Source organism: Ambystoma mexicanum, chromosome 9 (genome assembly GCF_040938575.1).
Source record: "Ambystoma mexicanum isolate Mex_15411 chromosome 9, UKY_AmexF1_1, whole genome shotgun sequence".
Taxonomy (NCBI): domain Eukaryota; kingdom Metazoa; phylum Chordata; class Amphibia; order Caudata; family Ambystomatidae; genus Ambystoma; species Ambystoma mexicanum.
Window position 1 is genome coordinate 550,719,457 of NC_090931.1, and position 13,268 is coordinate 550,732,724.

At 50.7% G+C, this 13,268-nt stretch overlaps 1 protein-coding gene across 14 annotated transcripts in view; it reads right to left on the reverse strand.

The window, feature by feature from the left end:
- DHX40 (DEAH-box helicase 40) overlaps positions 1–13,268 on the reverse strand; it is a 1,529,377-nt gene that overhangs the window by 1,377,117 nt on the left and 138,992 nt on the right. The gene's annotated exons all lie outside the window — the stretch shown is intronic.

Consider the following 13,268-nt stretch of genomic DNA (forward strand, 5'->3'; position numbering starts at 1 on the left):
ACCGTATCGCTCGTCGGAAACTCTCGTCGAGCTTGATCCTTTCCTCGAAGCTGCCCGTCGTCTGGATCCAGCGCGCATCCAGGAACTCTTGCAACGGGCGCATCCGGAGCCTGCACATGGGAATGAGGTAGATGCAGGAAGACATCATCCCGAGGAGGGACTTGATGGACCTCACCTTGGCCGCGTCGGCCACCAACATCCGTTGCACCTTGCCCAAGATGGTCCCGGTCCTCTCCTCCGACGGGGAGGCCAGAAGGGACACTGTGTCGAGCCTCGCTCCCAGAAACAGTGCGACTTGCGCGGGCACCAGGTGGGATTTGGCGTAGTTCACGGAGAATCCCAGGTCCGTGAGGAGTTGGACGGTCCTTGCCGTGTGGACCACGGCGAGCTCCCTCGTCTTGGCGCGGATGAGCCAGTCGTCCAGGTAGGGGTAGACGTGAATCCCCTCGCGGCGCAGCTGCGCCGCCACCGGTGCGAGGCACTTGGTGAAAACCCTGGGTGCCGACCGCAGTCCGAAGGGAAGGGCTTTGAACTGGTAATGACGCCCTTGGACCACGAATCTGAGGAATTTTCGGTGCCCCTTTAGGATGGGAATGTGGAAGTAGGCATCCTCCAAATCCAACGACGATAGGAAGTCTCCTTCCTCCAGCTGACCCAGGACGTGCTGGAGGGTGACCATCCGGAACTTCTGCGCCTTGATGAACTTGTTCAGGCGTCGCAGGTCCAGGATGGGGCGCCATCCTCCCGTCTTCTTCTTCACGAGGAAGTAACGCGAGTAGACTCCGGAGCCCCGAAGCCTCTTTGGGACGAGTTCGATGGCGCCCTTTCTGAGCATCGCCTTTACCTCCAGGAGAAGTTGAGGGACGTGAAGTTCTTTCCTGGCCACGGGGGGGACGCGCGGGCACCTTCTTTGAAACTCGAGCGCGTGGCCCCGGGCCAGGGCGTCCAGCACCCAACGGTCGGTGGAGATGGACTCCCACACGCTGACAAAGCCCGCCAGCCGGCCTCCCACCGGGTTGCTTCGGTGGGGGCCCGACCCCACGGCCGGTTCAATCCTGCTTGGACGCGGCCTTGCCGCCTTGGCCTCCTTGGCGACGACGGCGGGGTCCGCCAGACTTGCCTCGTCCTCTGTAGGCCTCTTGCGACGACGAGCGGGCCGCTTGACGGTAGGAAGCGAAACCGCCGCCGGAACCTTTGGAGGCGCCCTTGCCTCCGCCGCTCCGAAAGGGCGTCCGCCGTTGCTGCAGTACTCCAAGGGCCCGGGCCGTCTCAGTATCCGCCTTGATGGCCTGAAGGGAATCGTCCACTGTCTTCCCAAACAGGTTGTTCCCGTCGAAGGGCATGTCCAGGACCCTGGTCTGGACGTCCTGCCGAAAGTCCGTAGCCTTGAGCCATCCGCGACGTCGAAGGCAAACGCCGTTGCCCATCTGGCGGAACCCAGTGTCGGCGATGTCCGTCGCCACGGTGATGGCGTGGTCCGAGGCCACCTCACCTTCCTGCAGGATCTCAAGGGCCTCCGCCCTCTTGTCGTCCGGCAGAAAATCCAGCAGGGGAGCTATCTTGTACCAGAGTTCCCTGTCGTAGCGGGCCACGATAGCCAAGGCGTTGGCCGCTTTAATCGTCGTCGCCGCCGACGAGATGACTCTGCGTCCCATGGCATCCAATTTCTTTCCCTCGCCGTCCGGCGGGGAAGTCGACGTGGAGGCCGCACCCCCCCCCCGCTTTCTTCCTGGCTGCCGCGGAGACGACGGAGTCCGGGGTAGGCTGCGCCCGGAGGCATAGGGGGGCCGAGTCCGGGACCCGGTACTTTTTCTCGTACCGGTCTCTTTTCGCTGGCGTCGTGGAAGGGTTCTTGAGGAGGGAAAGGCCCTCATCCCAAATGTCGTCCAACAGAGGCACTGCGAGGACCGTCTTCCTCTTGGTCTCGCGCCGTTGGTAAAGGAAGCCTTCCTTTTTCTTCTCCTCAGGGCAGAGTTGGAAAAGCTCGGATGCCCTGGCGATCATTGAGTGGAACGATCCAATCTCGTCGGGCGGAGAAGCCCTGGTGGGAGGCGACGACGGAAAATCCTCGTCGTATGCCTCGTCGTCCGTACCCGTCGCTGCCGTGTCAGTCCCCGTATCATCCCCTCGGGTGGACGGGGAGGAGGGCTGGACGGGGCGCGACGGTTGAAAAGGAGGCGGTGGATGGATCCTTCTTTTCTTGGTAGGGGGAACACCAGAAGGTCCCGGTTCTGGATCCCCCGACGGGAGAGGTTCCTCCGTCGGTAACGGTAGTCTCGTCCTTATCTCGGAGCATAAGGACTGTATAGCCAACAAAATGGCCGCTGAGTTGTCTTGCGGCGCTGGCAGAGGGGAATCCGACGGGCGAGCAGGGGCCCCGTCGGTATCCTCGACGATGTCGTCGTCGTCACCTGCGTCGGGGCCCATTCCGACGGGCTGGTCTTGTTCCACGCCTAGGCCGTGGCTTAAGACCTCGATCAGTTCCTCTTCTGAGGTTGAGGCCGAATCTACGACGACGCCCTGCCCCCCCTTCTTCCCCACGGAGGGTTTCACGGGGGTCCTATCGATGGGCACGAAAGAAGACTCCCTCCGAGGAGGCAGGGAGATTCTGGGCCCCGAGGCCGCCACCACTGGTGCAGCCTCCACAGGCTGGGCCAGGGCCGCCGCGACCGTTTCGATAGAGGGCTTGGTCGAATGGATCAAGGCCTTCACCACCTTAGGTGCGCTCACCGCCTTATCCTTGAGGGAGGGGGCACTGCCACGCTCCTCCTCTGCCTTAGAGCTCGACCGGGGTCTCTCCAGGAGCTTCGCCGGGTGCTCGGCCTTCCTCTTACCCGACCCAGAGCGTTGGCTCGTGGTTGATGGTGCCGGGGAGGGTGCGCCCTGCCTGGCGCCCGTAGAGCCCGACCGTTCGGCGCTCCCGGTGCCAGCGGACTCGCGGTGCTTGGCCTTATGTTGGGCCCCCGTCGCCGGGGCGCCCTCAAAGGTCTTAGAAGACCGCTCAGATTTCTTCTTCTTCTCGCCAGACGGGCTCTTACCCTCCAGCCAGCTGGCGAGACGTTGATGGCGGTCCTTCATGGTCCGTTCCGACATGTTGCCGCAAAACGCACAGTCCTTCTCCACGTGCGTCTTGTCCCCATGAAGGCAGTAAAGGCAGAAAGAGTGTTCGTCCTCCTTGAAGACGTTCTGCAGCTGGCATCCAGGGCAGGCCCTGAACAGCTTTCCGGGCGTCGAGCTTCCCTTCTCCTGGGCCATCTCCGAGACCGGGCCTGAGAAGCTTCTGGAGTCCTCCGAAGTGTAGCTCGACGAAATCTTCACCCTTGAGGGGCACAGATGAATCCGACACGGGTCCCCGTTGATCGGATGTAGGATCGGTGGAGCTTGAGGCTCTTTTGACCGAAAGAATCGAAGTTTTTGTGAAAAAGCGCGAAAAAATAGCACTAACGCTCGAGAGCAATAGCACGAGGATCCCAACACATGAACGTGCGGTAAAAATCTGAAGATGGCTGCCAGAGGCGGTGCTTAGGTAGAGGGCAGTCATTGGCTGTGGTCAGTATGACGCAGAGACCAGTGATTGGTTATTACTACGAAAGACAGATCAGAAACGAAACTGATACTGGTTTTTTCTTTACCGAGGATTCCCAGCCTGACGACGGGGAATATTCATGAGCATGTGAATCCATGCCAGACCCCATGCTGGAGAACCTTTGTCACACTGGCGCTTGGTCATTGAGGAGTTTTCACTGGATATTCTTATCTGAATCTGTAAGAATTCCAGAGGCGTCTTGTCGTTTTATATTGTGATGATTTTATTTATACTGTTCAGCCGACACGTGTTTCGACCCGACATGGGTCTTTTTCAAGGTGTGTGATAATTGCGAGACAAAGCAATGAGTGTTGGTATGGTGCTCTTGAATAGATCCTGCTGTTGATTAACAAGCTGAAAGGCCACACGGGCCTCTGTATAAAGATGAGCGGTCGCAGCGATTAATCGAAAGATCGCTGCGACCACTCATCTTTATGCAGAGTTTATGGGATGTAATGGGGTTGGCTCTATACAATGTACTTTGAAACAGCATAGACTGAATCTCTACAAGAAACTGATCACTAAGGCGATCCCTAAGACCTTGGTGAACCACACCAGCTTGGGTTATTTGGCAGATAATTATAGCTATAAAGGCACTTTTGTTGAGGAATTGACGTGAGATTGTAAACATTGGGGCAAGTGTTTTAAGATCAATGATTCACATATATTGTATACTTTACAGCAATCGGTCATCGGAAAATCTATTAGATACCTTTCAGATGAACTAAACCTGGTTGATTTAGAAACTAAAACTCACAGCTGGGAATTTTCCCCAGGTGTGAGACAAATTCCTAGATATAAAGAAGGTTTTTTTCCCCCAGGATTTCTTGCTTTTTGCTTTAAAGAAATTGTTTTTCCATGCTGTTTGATGCGTATTGTGTCACTTTTATTCGTGAAAAAGGTTTGTTTTTCTTGAATTTGTGGTCACAAACAGAAACTGGACAGACATTACGGAACTCCAGGGCCCAACAGGAGCCACTATTATGTACAGGACCATCTGATCCTTACTCTATAACAGGACCCCACAAGGGGCACCGTACCAGAACCACTAGCCTTGTAAAAGACCTACGGGTCGAAACACGTGTCGGCTGCCAAACATGGGGATGTAAGAGCCCCGGATGTACTGTAATCCGTACCACAAATTCAAGAACCACAAACCTTTTTCACGAATAAAAGTGACACAATACGCACCAAACAGTGTGGAAAAACAAACAAGCAAGATATCCAAGAAAAAAAACCTTCTTTTTACCTAACAAATGAGGTTTTGTCTAGACCTCACAGTAACCTGTGATCTTGCGACACATGTCCCTTACCCTGATGTACCACGAATAGCAGAGCTCAGCGAGGTCAATTTCAACTCTAGAGCCAAACACTTTTCAAATTCCTAGATATGTTTCAGAATTTCCAAACAACTCTATTAGATGAGACTTTATGTAATTAAAATGTAACATCATGTCAACATTAGAGGTGACTGGAACATTGGTGAAAGTTAATAGGAACTTAAGGAATTGTTGATTATGTTTGAAGAGCCAACCGGAATGTGTTAGACACGTTCTGACCTGTTGCCCGAATTAGAATAATTTAAATCAAAGACAGAAGAAGCATTTACAAGCATATCATACCAATGACATTCAAATGGTTAGTAGTGAAAAAATGTGGGGTTGTCTAATGATCGGCAATGATCTTAGGCTGACTCATCATGCCACTCGATTTTGGTATGAGATAAAAAGCTTGTTAAATAGGTTGTAGCTCACAATTTCATGGGCAGCACTCTATTTATTTATTTATTTCCCCCTGCAACTTGATGTATAAAAGGTTATGTATTTCAAGCTGTATAACACAAAATAAAAAAAGTAAGAAGACTTGTTTGTGTGGGTGACATGGGGAGATAGGTGTCATGTTTGGGTCACCGTGGGTCCTGTAAGAGACCACTGCTTCCTTTCCAAAGTTATTCACACATGCAGAGTCACTGTGCGTGTGACATACAGTAAAAGTAAGACGACTTGTTTGTGTGGATGACATGGGGATATAGGTGTCATGTTTGGGCACGTGGGTCCTGTAAGAGACCACTGCTTCCTTTCCAAAGTTATTCACACATGCACACTGGCGCCGTGCGTCTGACATACAATAAAAGCAAGAAGACTTGTTTGTGTGGATGACATGGGGAGATAGGTGTCATGTTTGGGCACCGTGGGTCCTGTAAGAGACCACTGCTTCCTTTCCAATGTTATTCACACATGCGCACTGTCACCGTGCGTCTGACATCAAATTCTGTAGAGATGTAATGAAAGGGGAAGCTGCGCGCGCATGCAGTCTTCCTGAACAGAATCTCATTGCCTGCGCCTCTCCAAGGCTGGGAAGCGTGAGAACTGCAGGACTCCCCTCAGGCAACACACAACAGGGTTGCCAGTGGACCCCTACCACACGCAAGGTTTCTAATCTGCATCGTGTCCGCTTGAGAGTGGCTTCCATGCTGAAAGCCAGGTCAGGTTTTAGGGGTTGCCCGATTAGCTTTGCGTCCTTGCCAAGTGTATTGTATACCGAATGTCTCCAGGAATAAGGTCGATTTCAGTTTTTCATTGAAAGTTGTTATAACGGGCACAGCCCTCTCAGGCTCCGGTCCAGTGGGTTCCATAGTCTACTGCCTAGGATTTGTAATTGCATTTCACCTGTGTGTGCTCTGGCTGAATTTGGCTTGACAGAAGGAAGGAGCGTGACACTTTCTTAGTTGCCCACTGGGCGACAATGCAGGGGCAGTTTCAGAAGATACTTTGGGCATTCCCCCCACGTGCCGTGCACATAGACCCAGGGACTGTCCCTTCACTGCTGTTGATTTGCTGAGAGCAGTGCCCTAAATCGGACCCCCTAGCGTCCCTTGTGACCTGCCGTTGACCTTTTATGTCCGGCTGATGCTTTGTAGCGAGTGGACCCCAAGAAATGCCACTGCTTTTCTCCTCCGGGCATTTTTTGCATGTGCATAGCAGCCCTTCTCACGTGCTATAGTATTTGAAAAAACATGAATGCAAGAGTTGTGCCATGCCAGAGAGAGTCACCTGATGGCATCAGGGGGTGCACCAGCTTTCACTGGCTGTGCAGTCTATTTACTTCAGTCATTTAAGTAACTTGATATGGATGGGGTTGGGATAAATGCCGAGGGAGGAAGGAGGGGTGTTAAGGGTTTAACCACAAAACTAAGGGATAGTATTCTTCTTTTGCAAATAAACGAGCTGGGGGTAGATCTCTGTCTTCGGCTAGTGCCTCCCTTTGGAACAGCCTTGCAGCCACCTTGAAACTTGAGGAAAACCATCTCCGGTTCGGGAAGCACTTCAAGACCTTTCTCTTTGCCTCTGCCTTTGCCCCCCCTCCTCCCCTGTTGATCTGTGTTTTCTCTTGGCATTGTGCACATGGCCACCCTCGTTCGTTCGGGCCCAGGTACCTGCTCACCCTGCCACCCTCCCGCACTGCCTCCAGGCCACCCTCTGCACTGGGGTCTGTATCTGTACCCATACACTCCCTCCTCCTTCCACTTTTCTTCACCACTTATCAGATAGTCCTTATCTGACTGACTTTCACCTGCCACTTGCTGGCTGCACTACCATGGTTTAATCGCCCTTATTTATGTATTTATTTAATTTAATATGTATTCTGTTTTTCTCCTCTGCTCTGTACTTTCCACTCCCCCTCTTCCATGCACTTTCCCAATTTTCCCTTTTCAATGCACTTGTGCTTTCTTAAATGTCACTGGGCTTAGTAAGATCGCTGTTCTCTTTTTTTCTGCCTTGTTCGCCTCCCTTTTTGCCTGGTCGCCCTCTGAAACACTTGTGTACGAGTGCGATATAAATAAATTATAATTTCAGAACAATCTAAACAAATGGTGTCAGGATGGGGTGAACTATAGTGTGTTAAGGATACTTGTCTCCCTCGGGTTCTCTAAAGTCCAACACAGTCCCAGATTTATAGTGGCCAGTCTGCACATAGGAAGGGGTTGGGGTGAACGCCTATGTGGCCCAGTATAAGAGAAGAGGTATGACCTCCTTGGGAGTGGTCTCAATGGCCAGTGTCAGGGAGGGTAGTTACATAATGAAGTGTCCAGGTACTCCCTGTCATGGGGATGCTGGTCTCCATAGGACCTCTGAGGGAATCTCAGGTGCAGGGGTATATGGACTAGCTGCCTACTTGCTCAAACTCAGTCTCGGGGATACAGTGCCCAGATGCTATGTGTAATCAAAAAGGGTCAGGATTCCCTTTACTCTCAGTCTGAAAGCAATCTCTGCTCGTGTGCCCACTCTTTCTCATACTTCTCCCTCCATATATGGGATGGATAGAACCCTTCCCTCTACACAGGTTGTCTTTTCCCATCTAGGGTAATAGTGTATTTATTGACTGGGCTCATACTTTGCTTTTACTTTACCCCTTTTTGTGTTTTTTCAGGTTGCGTCATTGGTAAAGGACTTTCTAATGTTTGAAATGCATTGGATTTCCTTTTCTGTCTCCACATTAAACTAGAATTTTAATGAACGTATTGTGCATTGAAAGTTGTTTTATGGACTCAAAAACTATGGTTTAAAAAAAAAACTAATGTTATAATAAGCAGCAGTAATTCCACAAGGGGACACAGAGGTTTTGCTTGGTCCTGGATACACATTTATTTAATTGTTTTTTTAGAACTCGCCTAATACCCTACCTGAGTTTGGTTTCTAAGCGCGGTTCCGGGATTTGAACCTCTATTGCTCTGCGTGGTCCTGCTTCCAAGACTGGCGCGTTGCCCAGTGGAGTAACTTTGCTGAAAATGTTGGGAGGGACATGACATCTGAAGAAAAGGTGCCCCAGCCAAATGAATGGGGACATAATGGTGTGCCATGGAAGTTGGGGGGACAACATCCCTGTCCCCCCCTAAAATTGCGCCCATGGCGTTGCCCCTGTGCTATCCTCTGTTCACATTATTTTACTACAATCTGCAAATGTGGCTGGCATGATGTCTACTAGATACAAAACTCGAATAACCAATTTAAAATAATAAATACCCTTTGATGTAGGTGATGCCCGCCTCCCTAGATCATAAAAAGAGCAAGCCCGCCATTCAACCCTCCAACAAATGAACGGTCACCTCCTCCAGCTTCTTCTGAATTAATCTGCTTTTCGTGTCTTTAGCAGTCCATGACCACCCATGGTGCTTCCGTCTCCCCACTCCCATAGAGTTCTATAGGAATGGGGAGTTACAAAATCCAGCGCCTGACTTCCCACGCCACCGTGGCTTGCAATGTCCTGGTGGCACCGGGAAGTAAGGCGCCGGATTCGGTGTTACGGGGTTCACGACAACCCGCTGGAAGCAACGTCAGGTTACCACCGCACTCGTAATGAGGCCCTATGTATTTTTCAGCATTAAACTCATCACACAGTACAATGCTCCTCTACTGGAACTATTGTAATAAAAATCTACACTTCGTAACCTTCTTGAAACAGTCAGACTGGACCATGCAGCAAAAAAACTGCATTTCCTACAATGCATTGCACTTGTCCACTGGAACTCTTGAATCCAAGCGTGATCTTTTCAGCCACAGGGAGATGGGACATCTTGTAAGGCATCCGTGAAATTTACATGGAGCAATAATTAGATTCTGGACATTTAGGGCCAGATTCTCAAAACATAATTCTTGCGCAAGTCTGAGATGCGCCACAAATGCCCAAGAAATGTGCTCGAATTAGATGCCCATAAATAATATAAATACATATCTTTGAGATGCGTGAGTGTAGAAAAGCAAAACAAAACCCGGGAAAGCATGCCGAAAGTAGGCAGGGAGCATGTAAAGCAGCCAGATTATGCATGCAACAGAAGTGCCCTTGAAAACAGGGCAAAGATGTGCTTGAACCCCTTTTTATAAAAGGAAAGCACATTATTTGCTCCGGAAAATACCTAACTCATTTTGCTCCAATCACTCGCTGGAGCAGGTGGGACTGGGAAGTGAGCAACGAGTTACCAACCAAAATAAGAGACACATTTTGCAGCAAGCCAAACAGTGAACACAGTACGAAAGGCAAGCAAGTGCCTTCAGATACAGTTCTCCAAAATGAGGAATCGTGTGGCTGAGAATGAGGGAAAAGGAGGTCATTGCCCATCATTGCCCTGCTGGATGAGTGGGTCTTGTTAGGTGTTGCCATTTGCATTACAGGTAATACTCAATATTTTTACTCAGTGGGTGGTGAGCGGCATACAGTGGATTTGCCATGTGGGACATGCATACCACACCCGTGCTAGTGAAGCTGGTTGCAGGCCTAGGTGTCTTTGTAACTGCCTCCTTCCAGTGGACAATTGGAATCTCCTCAGGGATATCACAATCCTCAAAGTTTCTGCTATTACACTATGGGCCTTATTACAACTCTGGCGGTAGCCGTGCCGGTTAAACCGGCACGGCTGCCGCTGGAGTTGCATTTTTTCCAGCACCCGTGAATGGGCAAGAACCGGGTCATGCCGAGTTCGGCCGACCCGGTAATTGCCCATTTGCATGTGTCGGCAATGAGGGACTCCACATCCTCATTCGGCCCCATTCAGAATGGTCTCTGTGCATCCGACGTGCTGTGCTCGCGGGTGCCGCTCTGCCGCCAGGTCAGACCTGGCGGGCCGACAGGCGCTCGCGAGCTCAGCTCGTAGTATGGCGGTCCGGGAACTACGGTACCGGCATGCTTACTGGTACCGTAGTTCCCGGACCGCCATGCTTATATTGAGGCCCTATGAGTGGGAAAGCAGGCAACCCAGGAGCAACACCACTGCACTGATCCTGCACCTTCAGCAGATGCTCTGTCATGATCAGTTCCCACAGCCAGCAATCACGCATGGTCAAGTTGTTGGACTGAGGGGATGTGTCACTGGCCATGAGGGATGACCTGGTTAAAAGGTATTTCACCTAATCATGCAGGTGGGTTGCCTAGGCCCTGTGGCAGTGTACATGCATGATGATAACCTGATGGGGGCATTGGACCGTGGCTGCCTCTGATATACCGCTGTAATTGGAAGGGTCATGGCCGCTGCCGATGCATGAGAACATTGGCTGCCCTTGCCTCCGTCATGGGGGAAGACAGGATGTCCTATGTAGTTACACCACACGCATAGCTGCATGATCAGTACTGTTGGTGGGCACCATCATTTAACTGTGTCATTAAGACATGCAAGCCCTGTCCTCTTGCTGGGGCAGGCATGAGACACGGGACATAGAGCAACTGCAAAAAACAGTGTTTCGTTTGTCTTCACATGAGGCTAAAAATATATATCCAATAAAACAAAAACCACCCGAAGCCCAACTGCCAGTGATTTCCCCTGTGAAAGCCACCTATTTACAATATGTACGCACCTGCCGTTGCCAACAGCGGGCATGCTGCTTGCTGCGGTGGTGGATAGCGCCCTCCCCAGAGCCACTGTCACTTGCATTCGATGCCACTGTTGGTGTTTCTGCCAGGGTGGGCGGTGCTCTGACATTCTGTTTCTGGTAGGCGACACTTGGCCTCATGCTCTGGCTTGACGATATGGCCATTGCTGCCACAAAGCTCTGCAGAGCCACAGTGAGGCGGTTGGTGGCAGCAATGATCTTGGCCTATGGGCACTGCAAGCTCCTTTTGTTTTCTGAAAATGTGTTTATTAAGGTTCACATCTCAGTCAAGTACACTGGTTTACATGGCTTCACAATAATCTAACAGAGTCTAACTCACAATGGGGCATGATTAGGTGGAACAAAGTGAGGAACGCCCATATACACTTAGTGTCGAAGAGCATTAGTCCTGTAAGTTTTCCCATTTGGTACCCGCTAAGGGGGGCAAACAGTGTTCCCATTAAGTCTTAAATAGTACTTGCCCTTGGTCCAACACGAATGGGTCTAAAGGCGTCCCCACCTCCGATACGCTTTCAGCAGATTGGGCATTAAGAAAAGTCAAGAAGGCGGCCTAGATAACTCTAGGTCTAGTGGACACAGTGTTTATAGAACAATAATCACATTCAACATCACAATACCATGGACCTCATTACACGGTAGGCGGTAGGGGATTACCGGCACCGGTAAGGGCACCGGTGCCGGTAATCCCCTACCGCCCTACTACGAGGTCCCTCAGCGGGTCCCGTCCTTAACGTGTGGTTTAATAACAAAATTGGCCTGTAGGATGCACACTCTAGTGGATCCTTAACAGGTTTCAAAATCAGGGACATAACTGCTTCTCGCAATTTCGGGGCGTAGTCTAGACTGTAGCGACTCCTGCCACATGTTAAGGAAGGGACCCGCTGAGGGACTTCAGAGCAAATAAAGGGGACCCGCTGAGGGATTTCTCCACTAATAGCGGTACCGTTATTAGCTCTTTCCCCATTCCCATTGAGCCCTATGGGGGCTCGAATGGGAATGGGGAATGGCAATTGACATGGGGACTTACTGGGTCCACAAGGGTCTGAATGACCCGGTAAGTCCCCATACCGCCTACCCGGACCTAGAAGGCGGTAGAGGGTAGCCATGGTGCTAATTGCGCCATGGTTACCTCCTACCGTGTAATGAGGCCCCATGTCTTGGCCACCATCAATGACTCAAACGTAGGTGGAATGCCACTTGTCCATTTCAGTAGGATACATCGTTGTGCTAAAATCATACCCACAGGAAGTAGTTTCCTATACGTTTTAGGCAACCCAGGCAGCCAGCCAAACATACAGCAAAGTAAATCGCATGGCACACTATAAAGTTAGCTGGCTCAGCCTGACATCTGGGACAGGTTGCACCTCTGTTGGGGTCAAATAGCATGTGATGGGATGTGGCAAGATATGCCCTATGCAGGGTCTTGTACTGAATCATTTTGATCCTGGTATTCATAGTACATGACCTCGTGCCTTCACATAGTTTAGCCTTTTGTTTATGTCTATGATATCCCCTTCCCACTTTGCCCTCCAAGCCAGCTCCTTCTTCGGAGTCTCCTGTTGGATCATGCAATAAGTGAATGAGATAATATGATGATCATTGGCTGCATTGATAAGAAAATGTAATAATGGTGTGGTTGATTTTCAATCGGAAAGACCAGGGACCAAACCTGTATCGCCGTCCGTACTCAGTGATATTGGAAAGTACATCAAAACCCACGATCACATTTTGCCTCAAACTGTTCCCTCGATACAAACTTGCCATCTGAGTAAAAGTCAAACATGTGGCGAATTCCCAACGCCTCCCATGCCCTTGCAATGGACTTGTCACAGGACGGCTTCAAGGACATGATCCTCCAGACACTGAGTCCTGGAGCAAAGTTAGGGGCGTCAATTTGCAAGCGTTGTAGTATCCTCCTCCATGCGTGGGTGGTGCAAGCTACAGGATCAAAGCAACACTGATCGCTAACCCGCAACGACACCAGAGCACCCTGAATAGATTATGGGTGAACTGAACCCTTCTCTATGTGAACATGCAGATAATATATAGAGCCCCACATCCAATAAGAGGCAAATTGAACTTGAGAAGCCCAAAAATACAACTCCATATCTGGGGCTCCTAGGCCTTCCCAATCGTAGATGTGAACGAGCATATCCCACTTAACTTGAGGGGTTTTGGGGTTAAATGTTAATTTTATTAAGAGGGACCTGAGTTCCGTGAAGAACGCCACCCAGGCCACACCGGGATATTTTGAAAGTAATACAGCAACTTGGGCACAATCACCATCTCAGCGATGGCGA